This window comes from Ammodytes marinus (assembly GCF_949987685.1).
Source record: "Ammodytes marinus genome assembly, chromosome: 8".
Lineage (NCBI taxonomy): Eukaryota > Metazoa > Chordata > Actinopteri > Uranoscopiformes > Ammodytidae > Ammodytes > Ammodytes marinus.
In genome coordinates, this window is record NC_137212.1 from 12,004,833 (window position 1) to 12,017,656 (window position 12,824).

General features: G+C 38.0%; 1 protein-coding gene across 3 annotated transcripts in view; it reads left to right on the forward strand.

The window, feature by feature from the left end:
- The first annotated feature begins 328 nt into the window (after nucleotides 1-328).
- Nucleotides 329-12,824, forward strand: part of nek7 (NIMA-related kinase 7) — a 73,267-nt gene continuing 60,771 nt past the window's right edge. For all 3 annotated transcript variants that reach the window (XM_080033060.1, XM_080033062.1, XM_080033063.1), the window contains exon 1: nucleotides 329-644. The gene's annotated coding sequence lies outside the window, so the exon portion shown is untranslated. The remainder of the gene's footprint in view (nucleotides 645-12,824) is intronic.

The window sequence follows — 12,824 nt, forward strand, 5'->3', positions numbered from 1 at the left end:
CTTAAATTTGACATAGCCTATCCAAGGATATTTCTCAAAGGCTAAGGATTGAAAAAAGGGTGTAGGCCTATTAGAATAAGGATCTGGAGTGCCCCTATGCCTGCGTTTGCCTGAGGCCCCAAAAAGACTAAATCGGACATGCTCCATGGGCTAAATATTATGGAACATTTTCCTACACAATGGGAATAGAGGAAAAAATCGAACGGAAAAGGTGGTGAACTGGATTGAGCTGAAGTTTCTCTGTTGAATCTCGCGGTATTTGACAGCTTGCCTCCACTCTTTTGACACTTGCCCCTCCTCTGCGCTCCGGGAATGCTGGGTTGTTTACATTACTGGCACACGGGTCAGGAGTGCGGTGATGAGAGGGGCCTAGTGGAGAGAGACTGTCTGACGTTCCCATCTCGACTGGCTCTACAGCAAAGGCTCTCTCTCTCTTTTTCCGAAAACGACTCAACTTTTTTAGACGCTCAGGCAACAGTGCTGCGCGAGAAGAGAGACGCCCGCAGTGTCGATTTCTTCTTCTTCTCTTTTGGAGCGACCTTGGAGAGAAAAGGGAAAGTCAAAACAAAGACAACCGCCATAACCATCAGGAGAAAGTCTCAACGTGAAGGAGGAATAGCTTAGCAACAGAGTCCCACTTCCTGGTAAGAAACCGAGACACCGTTAGCTGACAGTCAACTTTTGAAACTGGGCTGCTGGCTACATTGGGACGGCTAACAAAGCACATGCAGACTGTTTTAAACTTATTTGTCGACTCAGTTGGCTATCGACAGAGTTACACATATCACAGTAGGCCTTATCTCTATTTCTAGCGCAAACGCGAACTTGACACTCACTCGGAAAAAAGTTTCTACTTACTTAGTTAGCTAGTTAGCTTAGATTGTTAGCCCACTAGCATGCCTCATTGCTAACTTTTACAACTTCGGAACTACACATTCATTTGAAGTTAACAGGGGCATTGTTACGGTGTGATTACAGTGAGCTAAATAATACTATTCTAAGTAGGCTACATATCCTCCACGCGTCTGAGCAAAGCCACATAGTTAAACTTATGGTGGAAACACAACAGTAGCTAAATTAAGTTGCTGATGCCAGGCTACAGTGTTACAATTATATCATAGAAGCCTACACATAGCCTACTCCTGCATAGGCTGCTCACCTGGCAGTAAGGCCTCACTTAGGCAATTTACTCTGCTATTGAAGATGTGACTCAACTTCTCTGACGTTGCAGTAGCCTAAATGCCTGTATTTGCCTGACACAACTCTGTATTGTTACACTCATGCTGATTTATGTATGTTTGTCTTTGCTCTGTCAGGTTGATAAGTCTTTGTGTAACCTTTTTATTAATTTGTAGGCCTACATGTAAATTGCACACAATCAAAATCTCTGTATGTGTCATTGGTAGCCAGCTCGCTAATTTTCCACTGTCCTTTGGCAGGATATTTTAAATCCTATGATATGATAGAATTTACAAATCAATGGCAATACAAAAGCCTACGCCAAAACAACACAACTAAACACATCAAGGCAAATCAAAAGCCATGAAGAGAAAAAAGAAACAAAACTTCAACACAGCAACAGCAAACGTCACTCTCACAGAGAGACATCTAGGCCTATGCAAGTTTCGGGTTAGCAAAGAAAAAGAGTAGTAAGCTATTCGAAACATGCAACACATTGTTATGACATATCTATAAGAACATATCACATTTTTAATAATCAAAACCCTACTACATGCAACTTATACTACCCTAATGTAGAAGCAATACACTTTCCCTATGTAATACATCTGCAACAGCAATACTCATTTAGCTCTACTAGCTTTATTTACTTAAATGTGATGGACCATCAATGTTGGCATTTATAGAAACCCAATTTGGAAAGAAACCGACTCCCATGCAAATGAACATAACTTCAGGCTTTGCCATCATAAATCTACAGGCCCATAAGGTATTTGGTCAAATTTACTGCTCATCTGCTTAAGTGAGATTTTCAAAGTCAAAAAGCTCAGCTTATTTAGTGCACACTCATGTGCCTCTGCACATTTAATGTATTACCAAATGTTACATCTGCATTGACCATAAGTAGAGAGCAGAAACCTCAATAACTATCAGTCAGTACACACACTGCATCTGCCTTGCCCTGGCCTCACTTGATTGTTCCCATAGCTGTTCATGGAACTACAAATTAAATGATAAAATGCAAATCTGATGAGTCACATTTAGGGGATAAATATGCTTTAGAATTCCAACTAAAATACTCAATTATCAGTTCTTCCCTGTTTCCACACATTCATATGGTTGTATACAGTATGGTTGTGTACTGTGTATGGTTTTGCCGGAATTTTCAGGAATTAGAGGGGTTGTTGTCATTGACAGTCGGCCGGGTGAAACAGTTTGTTACTTTATTTATCAACCGCTCCACTTGTTCTCTTTGGTCCCCCCCTATGGTCCCTCCCTGACACGCTCTACACCAACAAAGTCGTGCCAAAGTGAATGGACAGTCCCAACAGCCAATAAGAACAGAGAATCGGAGCCTCGCTCTGATTGGTCAAAGTGTACAGCCCATGTAAACTTTGACCAATCAGAAATCATATACCCCAGCTTTAATCTGCTGGCCGATTTTAATCGGCTGATCATAGGCCATCTCAGAATAATCATCATCGGCCAAAAGTTGTCCGATTAACGCCAAACACTTTTATTTTTACCCAATAAAAAGCCTTTGTTTTACATACAATTTATGTCCTTCCGCTATTTATCCAACCTTCCCCTTCCCTCCCCATGCGTATCTTGGTCTCCTGACTGTTAATGACTTGCAGTAAGAAAAATACTTAATGTCTGAGTTTTTTTGCCAATGCATATTACAATAAAATAAAGTTCCTGCACACATTTTTGACGGTTAACATATTCTGCCTTTAATTAATATCTTGGTCAGAAGTGTTTGAACCATATTTAAGGTACAACTTTTTTTTTATATAAATATTTTTGGGTTTTATTTTTCAATTTAATCGGCTGATTAATCGGTTATCGAGAAAAATTTCTCCCTAATTAGAATTGGCATCGACCCATTAAAAAAAAGTCCAAATCGCTCGGGCCCTAGTACATTACGAGACATAAACACTGGTTTTGTCATTTTGTGAAGTTTTACTGCATAATCAATATACATATCATCAGACCTTTAAATTACACTCGATTTGATTAAGGCAGAGACAGTTATCAGGGTTTTTCCTGGCAAAGGTAAGGCGGTGACCTACTTAGCCTTGATTTATTATTTTAATTAAACAAAAGTGAATGTTACCATTAACCATTATCTGGCCCTTGTTGAATTGATTAAATGTAAACTGAGCATCTTGCTACTTTGACTTTAATTTATTTGCTTGTCAGTTCCTTAGTTAGAATGTGCTTCAAAGCAGGTGAGTTAATAATGATGGAACTAGGGCTGCAGCTATCGATTATTTTAGTAATCGGATAAGCAGTGTTGGGAACGTTACGTTAAAAAAGTAATTAGTTATAGTTACTCACTACTTGTTCCAAAAAGTAACTGAGTTAGTAACTGAATTACTTTACAATAGAAGTAACTAATTACCAGGGAAAGTAACTATTTGCGTTAGCCTACTGTAAAAAAAAAAAAAAAGTTGCTATATGTCAACACATTTGGATTTTTCTGAGCAGTTTTCACAAATCAGTTGAAATGAGTAGAACAGACAGGTAGGCCTACTTGTAGACTACATAACCTTCAATATTTATTGCACATCAACAGACAGCAAGAGGTTTATCCTGCACTTCAAGTATTTTATTCTCAACACAAGTAGTAGAGGAAACTGCTGAATGTACCGTGCTGATCTACTATATCACTGGATTCACTTCAGGGGTGTCGGCTAAAACACCACTTCAGGCCAAAAACGTCAGACTATGAAGCATGAGAGGAGGAGTAAGGATTTATCCTATGTTTATTTCCTTCTTTAACAAGCACAGCAGCATACAGATCCCAGGAAAAGAACAATAGCAATATTCGGCTCGTGATGACACGCTAAACAGCTGTTGCAACCGGCGAATCGCGGCCGTTTAATAACGTGCATAAATTATAATTTATAGAGATCGGGAAACTCCATGCACTTACTCACAAGGGCGATGCAAACAAACTCAGGGAGAGCACGTTTCAACCGTAGATTGATAGGTGGTTACTGCGGCAACGTACACGCTCACACAACAGAGAGAGAAAGAAAAAGAAACTTCACTAAACAGGCACTCCGGCTGACTGACGTGACGGCGCTAACTGACAGTTATAATGTCATCCACACTGAATAAAACACAACTTAAAACACACCGGTCTCCTCACTAGCAGTTTGTGTAGTATGGAGCCAGGGGTGCGTTTGGATTACACAGTTTATTCAATCAATTCATAGTAACGCACCGCATTTAACGTTCAGTAACGATAACGGCGTTGTAACGACGGAACAAGTAATTAGTTAGATTACCCCGTTACTGAAAAAAGAACGGCGTTACCTAACGCCGTTCTTTTAAACGGTGTTATTCCCAACACTGCGGATAAGATATCTGTACCCGCGGGCCATCAGGCTGTTTAATACAAACTATGCTGTGTACACAACTGCTATGTTTAAGCGGATTACAATGCCACATATCTTTGGAAAGCCGAGATGAATGTGTTAAGTATTAGTTTTTCGAGGATCTTGAGGAATCGAATCGTTTCATTTAATTTTCATTTATTTACGGTTCTTGACCATATTACCATGGTATGGAGCACAACACATTCAAATAATAACAGAACAAAACAATGGTGTACAGCATGGACAAAACAAAAACGCTACTTGGTCTTTACAACCTCAAAAGCGAAATCAATTTAAACATAGATGGAGATTTATATTCTTACACTCAAACAGGACATGATACTCATCGCCAAAGCAATTGTCATCACAAAGGTTACACATTCTCTGACTTCTATCCAGCTGGAATTCTGTTGTTATTTACTCTAAAATTACAGATAGCCTGCCTGTACTTTTGGTTTTCATACTGCAGATACTTTTCTAATTTAAACTCTTGTTTAAATTCTACATAGTGTCACAAGAAGTCATGTTTGTAAGCTCGCTCTGCCACCTCTGAATAAATGGATCTTTCAACCTCTGTTCAACAGTTACTTTCAACCAGTTAATGTTGTTGCACTTTTGTGTGATCCAAATGTAGGACAATCCAGTCATCTAGTATTTGCTTTACCTGTAAGACCCAGGGTGAAGCATATACACCGCTGCTATGCAAGCTGTGCAGATGCTTCTACATTATTTTACCAAGTTTACCTTCTCAACTTTCTAACAATCCAAAAACCATTCAGCCCTAGATGGAACTTAACTTTAGGCTTTAATACCTCCTGAACGTTTAGTCTAGCAGATTGATGAGGGGATATGGGCATGGCCTTTGATTTGAGTTGAGTAATAGAAAGCATAAAAGAGTGTAATGAATAATAAGGAAGTTCAATAAATCAAGATATTTAAAAAAAATGTAATCATGACACCACAGTAATGTTGTAGTATTGCCAAAGTAGTTAGCATGCTAACACAAGGCCACCTCTGAATTTTTTCTAAACCTAAGTGCTCCTTCCAGCTGTCTATTTCACGCTGTTATACCCCAAGAGTTACAGCCTGGAAGACAGGGTTTATTTGGAAGAGAATTACTAGTAGTTGTAAGGAAATGTTTTTTTTTTTAAAGAAAAATAAATCGAGAGTTATTCTTTGGGAAATAAAGTTTCCCCTGTGAGTCGCAGTTTTACTCGGGTTTCAGAACAGTTATTGCAAAACATTGCATCTTCACATTAAAAGCATTTAACTGGAGAAACGTGAGTTGGCTTTTATTTTGAAGCTGACAGGAACAGGAATGTAGCGCGTCAGTCAGTAGCAGCATGTTTTCAGTCTGGGATTTCAATGCAGTGACAATAGCTGTGGGCTCACACCGAAAGCTTCATGAGTATCTGTGGCAGCCGGCAGTCATTCATTTTCATTGTACACTCGCTAAGAAGAGCCTCGCGATCGCTGAGACCTGAGCGCCCAAAGGCTTATTTTAAGCTTTAGCCTGAGTCCACAGTCTGAATTAAGCCGTGGAGAAACTATTACGAAACCATTTCGGAATAACCTAATAAATTCAGCCCAAGTTGTACAAATACGTTATGTATTGTTTATGTTTGTGTATTCTGTTTAGTTAGTCATTCTAAAGTGGAAAAATAATCAGAATCAGCAAAAATCGGTGTCAGCAGGTTAGGCTCATTACGAAATTGGGATTGGCCAAGAAAATTGCAATCGGTGCACCCCTACTTTACAAAGGCCTGCTTGTTGCCTTCACAGTTATGATTTAATTTGAGTGGACCATTTTGTAATGGCTCATCTTAAATAATAATAATTATAGTGCTGACAGTTAAACACGTTATTAACGGCGTTAACGCTAACCCATTTTAACAGCTTACATTTTTTAAAATGCAAGATAAACGTTCTTTTGCGCTTTCTTTCGTCTACATTATGGGCTATTTACACTGAATTGGAAATTATGATATTTTAGAAAAAATACACTGAATTACAAGGGTGTAGAGAATGTGTGTGATAAGAGCATTAAAATGTGAAAAAATAATGGGACAAATAAATCAATGGACATTTAGAAAAGATAAAAATGTGAGATTAATTTGTTAACTAATAAGATTATTGGAGTTAACTATGACATAAATTAATCGTGATTATATATTTTAATTGTTTGACAGCACTAAATAATACTTAAAATAAGACATATAATAATACTACTAACAATGATTTCAAAAATAAGCTTTGAATGGTAAATAAATTGAGAAAAATAAGTAGGAACCAAGTAACAACCTTAAAGAAGCAACAAACAAGCAAGAAACACAAAACTCAGATATTTACTATACCGGTATAGGCAGTGCCTGGCCTCTCCAAGGCCCCACCATTTTTGGGGGTCACACATAGGTTTAAAAAACAGTATCACATGCCATGTTGCTCTCAATGCCTTACACAGCCAAATATTTCCGGCGTCATACTATCACATTTGGCCATGCTGCAGAGAGATGATTCAGACGAGAGTTAGTGGGAACTGACATACCTTGTTGACCCAATTATTACTCACTTCTCTGTTGCCACATCTGATCACCATCAAAGACAACAGGCTTGACTCTGTCAGCGTCATCAGGTGATGGAGATGAACACCGGCTGGCTCTGAAGTTGACTATCAAGGAAGGTGTCTTGAACAGGATGATCAGCAAATGACTGCCAAATGTTTGCATCAGCCTCTGTGGCGACTGTGAGGGATTTCTGCATATCCCGCGTTGAATTTCAGCTGATGAGAAGGGGATTACTTTTGACAGGCCTTGGCAAAACGTTATTATTTTTCCTTGTTCTGTTGTTTGGATGTAATAAGGGTAATAAGGCTAGACTAGAAAGTGTTGATAACAGCGGTTTTCAGTAGAGTTAAGGCTGATTAAATTAGAACTCAATAGAAGAGCTAATAGAGGGATTTTCTATCTGCTGTGGAGAAATCTGCTGCAGCCAAAGCAGTGATTTAGGAATTTACCAAATCACTTTATCCTGTGAGAGTTTCCTGTTTTAGCCCTGGAGCTGGCTCCTCTGCAGCATTAAAGATCAGATGAGACATTTGTCATCTGACCACTTTAACAGTCATCTCGCCTTTGGGTTTAACAAGAAACAAAAAAAATAACTTTTTTTTTTCTTGTGCAAAGCCTGATGCACAAGATGCTTCCTAAGGCCATTTCTGAGCTACATTAACCACTGTCTTTTGCATGATGTCAAAGACCTTGGCCAAGCATTGTACAGAAATTATGCTGGCAAAGGTAGCAGATCACTGCTGGGGATATAGGCTTGCATGGTATACGTTTGGCATTAATTGTTGTATAATCAAATAAATAAAAAGGCATATAATGGAAGGTTGATGCCCTTTCTAGAAGAATTTAGAATTAAATGTTTCAAATCCAGGCTCAGTTTGGTTAGAGTTTAGAGTAAGGTCTTTGGCAATGAGAGTGGGTAGTCTAACAGCTTCTTATATTCCCCTCAAACAGCAATCCAGTCAATATTTTTCATATCCATCTTTCTTCTATCTTATAAAGGGTCACTGATGTTTGAAGTATTCAAATATCCTTGGAGGATGCCTTGCGGCTTCCCATACCACGTGAAAGTTCTCAATATCACTGTGGCATTGATGCCTTTTCTCAATGGACTCTGTGGTGCTCTAGGGGGAAACCAACTACAAAGACATGCAAACACAAAAATTACTGACCTAGGACCCTGCTTAAAGTTTATGAAATGCTTCAAGCGCCCCTGGGTCAGCATATGCCATGACCACACAATATCGTTGTTTTTTTTTTATACCGCTAAGGGTGTCGGAGATGGGTTTTATTAATTATTTTAACCATATATGGTCTTGTCTTTGGCTCTCAAATCCTGCTCTATATGAAACATAATGAAGTTCTGAATCTATTACAGAATTGTATTAATCAAAGCTACTGTATAACATAAAAGGCATTTTTCTATAAGCAAAACAAATATTAAATAAAGTAGCTACAGAATACAGTATGAACTGTGTCTGAAGGGAACTGCCTGTTGAGGAATAAGCTGTTTGTTGACATCTGAACATGGATACCAAATCCATATTGGCATATTGTGAACTGTGCTGGAAAGATGGCTCTCAAGCAACATCTTCCTTTAAGAAAAAAAATCAGATCACTCTCCAATCGTCCCCTCTCCCTCGCTATCTCTTTCGATTACCCACGCGCAAAAAATACAAATCCCTCAGGACACAAATTCACTTTCACAGAATAATTACAAGATGCTTTATGCCACTGTAAACACCACATCAGTGACAATGACAGTATGCATTTGTCATGATGAGATGAGACAAAAGCAGAATCAATCTGCACTCACCGACAGAATAGAAGAGAAAGATTTTTTTGTTTTGCTTGTTGACTTGTGCTATGGGCGTTTGTTCCAACCTCATCACAAATTAGCCTTAAAGTTTCACAGGGATTCGCTGCAGAAGAGAGCAAATTTGTTTGAGAGCATCTTGTTTTGACAGACGGTGTCTGTTTCACCCTCCCCTTTTTCAGGGTGAAAAACCAAAGACATTTCACTCTTTCCTGCACTCTTTTTTTCTTTCATTTTGTTTCTATTTCCCTGTTTATTGTTACGTTTCAAAGTGATCTATAAATAGGGCCAGCAATAGCATTTTCCTAATTGATCTGTATCTATTTTGTAAAGAGAGATTATTTTCTTATTGTAAGGTATACTAACCACTAACAACGCCTTATTGCATTCCAGTTAAAACACGCAAAGTGTTGCAATCGAATGAACCGCTGAACTGTGAGCAGTTTCAATTAAGTGTATTCACATTGTAGGTTTGGGCGATTTGACCTTAATTTTATATACGGTATGTAAATGATCTCCCCGTGGAAAACTTGTCTACACGTGTGCAAACAAAGACAGGGCTGTTACTGATAGATTTAATACAATAAGTATCCGAAATGAACTCTCTGACGGATAAAATCAGACTCTTAGCTGCTGCACTGTGGGACACGGGCACCTCTGTAGTTCAGTCAACCCAGACTATATAAAAAAAGTCAGCCTCACCCTGTCCTGTGCATCAGCTTTGTGGGTGTGTTCACCATGTGCTGTGCATGGGTTGTTAAATAAGGGGCAGTGTAGCAAGTAAAACTACATTTGCGTGCTGAAACCAAGAAGTGAAGATTTATGACGTGATGACAGTATTGCAAAATCCATGTGACAGTGACGACGGTATATTGCCCATCCCTATCACCAAGTCATTGTCAATGCGCTGGAGGCCAAATGCTATAAGCTCTAAATGCATTGTTATTTACCTGTAGAAATATAATTTTGTAACTTATTTTTTTTTAAACTCTTTATTTATAGCATTTTTAAATGTTTACACAAATTACAAACAACACACAGAACATAGTGTGGGGCACTACAGTTGAGTTAAGATAATTCCACATGTCCACGTCAAATGACCTATACATGTCCACAGACTCTCACAGTGAAGAAGCGTCCAATTCTTCTGATATAAAGACAGTCCATTTCTCCCATTTTCTGAAGAAAATTTCTCCTTTAGATTTTAGAGAAAAAGTCATCCTTTCCATCGTAAAGATCTCCTTGATTATATCCCTCCATTGTTGAAGGCTTGGATGCTCAGGTTTGTACCAATTCCTTGTAATCGCTTTTTTGCAGGCAATAAACAATATTTTACACAAATACCAGTCCTTTTTATCAATAACATCATCTCTTATTATACCTAAATACAGGACCTTAACATCAATAGGTAGATCGTATTCCAGAACCTTTTTCAAAATTAAACATAATACTCCAAAATATTTTAATTTTGGGACATGTCCAGAAAATGTGCGAGTGATTGGCATCCATTTGTCCACACTGTCTCCAACACTGTTGTTGTGACTTTGATGATTTACTTTTAATTTGGGGAGTGATGAAGAAGCGGATCAGGTTTTTCCAGCCAAATTCTCTCCACATCTTGGAGAATGTTGTTGAATGTTGTTTCCCAAATTAAATGCCAATCCTCCTGGGATATTTCAATTTCTAATTCCTTTTCCCATTTTATCTTAATATATTCAGTATTGTTTCCTTTCTGTTTTTGAAGACCCTGATAGTTTGGAAATTACTTTTTTACTGCCCTCTTTATATGCTTTAATGAAAACATTAATAACTTCATTGCCTTCCTCAGATAATTCAGGTTTGATCTCTTTATCATAATAATCTCTCATTTGTAAATATTTGTAAAAATCTCTATTTCCTAATTCAAATTCCTTCTGTAGTTCTCCAAAATTCTTAAATATATTCCCTTTGGTCAAAGTGCATAACGCTGTTATGCCCCTATCCCACCATTGTCTGAATCCGACATCTATGGTTCCTGGTTTGAATTTAATAATAATAATACATTTTATTTATAGCGCTCTTCTCTCACTCAGAGCGCTTTACAAAAACAAACTATTTATTTACATTTAGGGTCTAGTGCCAGCCAAATTAATATTTTGGCATCTCCCTCCATGTTGTACTTCTTAACAATTTTACACCAAATATTCAATGTTTGTTTAATAATTTAATTTTGGCTGTTTTGATGTAATTTATTCCCTTTATCTCCTAATGTAGCATGAACTGGAAATGTTTCTATGATATTTTCTATATCTTTCCATTTCGCATTGTATAGAGGGCAGGATGCACATACTAAAAACCTCAATTGCGCTGCAAAAAAGTATTCCCTTAAATTAGGCACAGATAATCCTCCCTCATCCTTACTTAACTGCAGTGTTTTACATTTTACTCTTGGCCTCTTACCAGCCCATATAAATCTGGATATCCATTTGTCCCAGGTTTTAAACTGGGTTTCTAAAATTATATGTGGAATAGATTGAAATAAATCTTGGCAATATATTAATTTTAATAACCTCAATTCGTGAGCCAAAGTCCAATGGGAAGGCCGACCATCTTCTGAAATCCTCTTGAATACTGCCGTTAATTTGGTTATAATTAATCTCAAATACTTTATCAAGTTTCTTTGCAATTACCACACCCAAATATTTAATTGTTTTTGCCTTCCAATTAATCTTGTATTTTTCTCTTATTTTCGGGGCAGGGAAGTAGTGTGACGAGAGAATTTGAGTCTTCTCTACGTTCAATTTATATCCCGAGTACCGGCCAAATTCCTCTAAAATCGACATTAAGTTGGGAAATGATCTATCTGGGTCTTGAAGGAACACAATGACATCATCAGCAAATAATCCAATAATATGGTCCTGCCCTCCTATTTGAATCCCTTTCAAACCTTTGCTCTGTCTGATTAATTGTGCCAGGGGCTCAACATAAAACGCGAACAGAGTGGGGCTAAAACAGCAACCTTGGCGAGTCCCTCATTGTAGAGTAAATCTATCAGTTAAATTACCATTAATTTTAATCCTTGCTGTTGGCTCTTGGTAAAGAGTATTAATGCACTGTATTGCTTGTGTATTAAATCCAAATTTCTCTAATACCTGGTACAAAAAATTCCAATTAACACGGTCAAAAGCCTTTTCTGCGTCAAGGCTGACTAATAACGCATTAACTTCCTGTTTTTGAGTGTGGTCTATAATATGTAATTTGCGCCTAATGTTATCTCGAGTCTGCCGACCCTTGATAAACCCTGTCTGATCTTCATCAATAAGATCTGGCAGGAAGTGTTCTATCCTTTTAGAAATAATAGAAGTATATAATTTGTAGTCCACATTAAGAATGGAAATAGGTCTGTAGGACTCACAATATTCTTTATTTTTGCCCTCTTTCGGGATAACTGATATTACAGCCTCCTTCCAGGAAGGCGGAAACTTTCCCTGATTAAGTGTCAAATTAAAAGAGTTGAGGAGAAGGGGAGACCATTCCTCTCTGAAAGTCTTATACCATTCACTCCAGTGTTAATTTCGTAGACTAAGACTATGACGAAAAATATTCGTCTACAAACCTTTTTCACGGACGTAAACTAAATAAAAACTAAATAAAAATGCAGATGTGATGACGAAGACTGAGACTAATTTAACTGACACTATAGTCTACGAATAGGAACTAGACGAAACTGTTAGGGCGGGACGAATGGAGAAGAGATCCAATCAGAACTAGGCCTACTCTTTTTGTGGGACAAGTTGGGAAGAAATCCAATCAGTGCAAAGCAGCGAATGCAACCCTGTGTCGATGAAAATCGACGGGAGACCGCGCAGGTGTGAGCGGGTGGAGTGAGCCGCTGTGCTGAAA